The following is a 4,397-nucleotide window of genomic DNA, read 5'->3' on the forward strand; positions in this document are numbered from 1 at the left end:
ACTCCAGTACCAAAAGAAGGGGTTGTGGGATGTTATTTGAAGAAAGGATTAGAAAGAAAAGAATATGTGGTTGATCTTGAGTAAAAGTTAAGTACAAGTTGCCCTTGACTAGATAGAGTGAGGATGGGAAAAAACTCAAGATAGGAAACAGCCTAACAAGTAGATAGGAAGTAGCCTGGGAAGTGGGCATAAAAGGAATGAAGTTAAAAGGAAGGACAGACATTGGTTGAAAACACTTTCATTTCATTTCGTGTTAACATAAGTGGTTTTTTTTTTTTTTGTTTTTTTTTTTTGTTTGTTTGTTTGTTTTTTTGCCACCTAGTTTCAAGAGTGAAGGTCTGTCTATATTAGGGGCTAGACTTTCCTAAGAAGGGCATACTCTGGATCAGGTCCTGCTGTATCATGCTTTGTGGGCACGAACTGACTTGATCTTCACAACAGTAGGAGTGGTAGGAGGATATAACTCACCTTTTAGAAGAGAAGGCTGAAGTGGAAATGGCCCGCTCCACCCTGCAACAGTGAATGAGAACAGCAGCTCTCAGACCAGAATCCATGTCTCATGCCACTGTCAATCAACAGCCTTGAAATCTAGAGAGGGTTCCGAGTCCTTCCTTTTGCTATCTTCTCCTTTGTGGCAAGGCTAGCTCACAACTGGCTCCTTAGAGGAAACACACGGAAGAGTGCCATCCCACACTATACTCCTGAGAAGGGCCTTACCCAAACAGCTGCTAGTTCTGAATTTTGAAAAACTCAGTTCTGAAAAAACTGAGTTTTTTCCTTTGAAATTTTGAATTATGTAGTAGCACAGGCTCGTATTCTCAATGGGGGAAAGAAATGACGGCTATTTTGCACTTTACTCCTTTTTTTTTTACATTAAAAAAAATTACATCATTGTATTTCCACTAGCAGGCATGGGCTGCATGTTGTGGTAGGTGTTAGGGCTCAGTGCAGGTATGGATGGGGTAGGGGTGGAGGAGGTGATGACTTGGTGGTTGGAAGGGAACGAAGAGGGTTAGATACGCTTCTGGGAAATCCAGAGGAAGAACTCATGCCATGCTATAGCTAAGCCATCTATAAGGTTGAGAAACTCTTGGAAATCTAGCTGCCAATCACGGTTGAGATTCAGCTTCTTCATCATTTGGTCAAGGGCACCTGGGTCCTTCTGCTTGTTCATGGTGGTGGCCATCTCAATGTTCATGAAGGAAAGGGACTCAGTTTTGGAGAGCTGATAGCTCTTTTCTTCCTTCCGACTGCACTTTTGGAAAACAGCAATCGGGGACTCGATGCATCTCTCAGTCTCTGTGGGCATTTTTGCCAAATTGAGGAGTGAGGCCAGGCTGCAACTGCTGCTGATGGTGGCTGGGACAGGAGTCTTGCACTTTATTCCTAACGCCTAAGATATAAAGCAGATCTTTTGAAAAGCACAATGGAGAGCGGTAGAAGAAAGGATTTCAGAGTCAGAATGTTTGGATTCAAGCTGCACCTATGCCATAGTCAAGATGATTATGCAATTTCTGTCTAGGCGGCTATTAAGAGGATTGATTTGTATATTTGAACCAACCTTGATTTGAATCTTGGGATAAAACCAATTTTATCATGCTATATGATCTCCTCAAGGTGATTATGAATTTTGTAAGTTTCTATTTATGCATTTATGTTCATCAGGAAGGTGGATGACTGTGTTCTTCATTTGGGGTTGCTAGGTCTCATTATTCAGGATTGTGTCAGGGTTATGTAGTTGAACCAATTTAAACTTGTCTCCATCCAACTTACAGATGAAAGAGACTCAGACTATGGTTATTTTATTTGGTTTAATTATTGGGGGTAACCCCAATACTTTTCTAGATGTTGGCCTGGCTACTTCCTCATAGGCATACCCCCAAATACTTGCTGTTTCCCTTGGCCAGGTGTTCATGGTGGCTTTCTCCTCTCTCCATGTCCTCTCTTCTCTCCCCCTTCTGCAACCTCCAACCAGGTCACTCAAAACCCACCTGCTTCTAATCCCTCCAGTAATTGCCTGGAGCTGTTTTTATTTAACCAATGGATTTAAATTGAGGAACAAAAACAGACAACTCTATCTGCAGGTACAGAATTTAGTGTTATAATACATAGCAGTAGACCAAACCTCAACAGGGTTATATTGGCTTTATAGAACACGTTTAGTGATGCCTCCTTTTCTGTTTTATGGAACAGTTTTGAAGAGTTAGTATTCAATCTTTCCTAAATTTTTGGTAGAATTTAGAGGAACAGATTTCTGTCCAGACTTGTTTGTGTGTGTGTGTGTGTGTGTGTGTGTGTGAAACTTTTTTTTATTATGTATTTTCCTCAATTACATTTCCAATGCTATACCAAAAGTCCCCCATACCCTCCCCCTCACTTCCCTGCCCACCCATTCCCATTTTGTTGGCCCTGGCGTTCCCCTGTACTGGGGCATATACAGTTTGCGTGTCCAATGGGCCTCTCTTTCCAGTGATGGCTGACTAAGCCATCTTTTGATACATATGCAGCTAGAGTCAAGAGCTCCGGGGTACTGGTTAGTTCATATTGTTGTTCCACCTATAGGGTTGCAGATCCCTTTAGCTCCCTGGGTATTTTCTCTAGCTCCTCCATTGGGGGCCCTGTGATCCATCCAATAGCTGACTGTGAGCATCCACTTACGTGTTTGCTAGGCCCCGGCATAGTCTCAAAAGAGACAGCCATATTTGGGTCCTTTCAGCAAAATCTTGCTAGTGTATGCAATGGTGTCAGCGTTTGGAAGCTGATTATGGGATGGATCCCTGTGAAACTTTTAATTATTGCATCAATCTTCTTGTGGTCTGTTTATTTTTATCTTCTGGCTTTAATTTGGTAGGTCAGATACGCTTAAATATATCTTCTGGATTTTTCCAACATTTTGGAATATACATTTTAAAAGTATTTCTTGAGAGTAACCTGGATTTCATTAAAGTTTGTTATAATGACTTCCATTTCATCTCTAATTTTTATTAATTTGAGTTTAACCTCCATTTTCTTTTGTGTAGCTATGGCTTATTCAATCTTGTTCATCTTGTTCATCTTTCCCTGAACTGTTTGTTTGTTTTTTAAATTCTATGCGTTGTTCTTTTAGTCTCTATTTAGTCTCTATTAACTTATGCCTTAATCTTTATTATTTCTTGCTACCACCACATTTGAATCTGGATTCTTCTTGCTTCTTCTAGATGACCATTTACATGGGATCTCTCTGATTTGCTCAATGCAACCATGCACTGCTGCAAACTGGTTACTGCCATGGCTATATCACATAGATTTTGGTAGTTGACAGTCTCATTTTGATTTTATTCTCAGGATTGCAAATTTAAGTGTTAATTTCTTTCATGATTTAAGAGCATATTGTTCAGTTTCCAAGTATCTGTTTACTTTTTGTGAGTCTTCTTGCTGTCAATGTCTAGTTTTATTCCACCATGATCTGACAACATATAGGGAATTACTTAGGTTTTGAAATTATTAAGGCTTGTTTTGTGGCCTATAATGTGGTCAACTTTAGAGAGGTTTCCATACTGCTGAGAAGATGGGTCTTGCCTATCTATTGGGTAGAAGGTTCTATAGGTATCTGTTAGGTACAGATGATCTATGGTATAGACAATACCTGGAGTTTCTTAGCTGATTTTTAATTTGGAAGATCTCTCTAGATGTATAAGTAGAATATTTAAGTGTACTGCTATTAATGTGTCAGAACTCAGTGGTTTTTTATGATTTTTACAGTTTTGTTTGGCTCAATTGGGGGCTCAATATTTGATGCATAAATATCAATAATAATTATGTTCTCTTGGTGAATTATTCCATTTACTAATATGCAGTGATCTCTTTTATCTTTTTCCCCAAATTTTTTAATGACATCTACATTATCAGATATGAGAACTGCTACTCCAGGCTATTTGCAGTTTTTATTTACTTGATATTTAGTTTCCAACCCTTGGCTCTCAATTTATGGACATCTTTCCTAAGTATGTATTTTGGAAATAGCAGACAGTTGGAGCTGAGTCTTGCATGGGGTAGCATGACACAGTTCCCACCCCTGGACTAGAGCATAAGGCTAGCTTGTGTATTAATGTAATGTAATATTAATATACATAACTTACTTTATGTTCCTCCTTTGGGAATGTCCTCTTTCCCGGTTAATGACTCCATAATAATCCAAAACAGTACAAACTTGGAAGCTAGAATGTATCCCTGTGATGCTGAGACCTTCAGGATAAACCTTAAGGCTGTGGGAAAGAACTCTGAAAGCATGAGTTCAATAAGTCAGTGTAAGAGCTGTCCTGTAGAATATTCCTCAACTATGGAAAATATATGAATTGCACAAGGGGCTTAATGGACATAAAAGAACAGAGGCAACTGTACTTATGAGCCTGTCAGAA

General features: G+C 39.4%; 1 pseudogene; it reads right to left on the reverse strand.

Annotated features, from left to right (window-relative positions):
• Positions 1–979: 979 nt before the first annotated feature.
• Gm5958 lies at positions 980–1,721 on the reverse strand (annotated as a pseudogene).
• Between the last annotated feature and the right edge of the window lie 2,676 nt (positions 1,722–4,397).

This window comes from Mus musculus, chromosome 14 (genome assembly GCF_000001635.26).
Source record: "Mus musculus strain C57BL/6J chromosome 14, GRCm38.p6 C57BL/6J".
Lineage (NCBI taxonomy): Eukaryota > Metazoa > Chordata > Mammalia > Rodentia > Muridae > Mus > Mus musculus.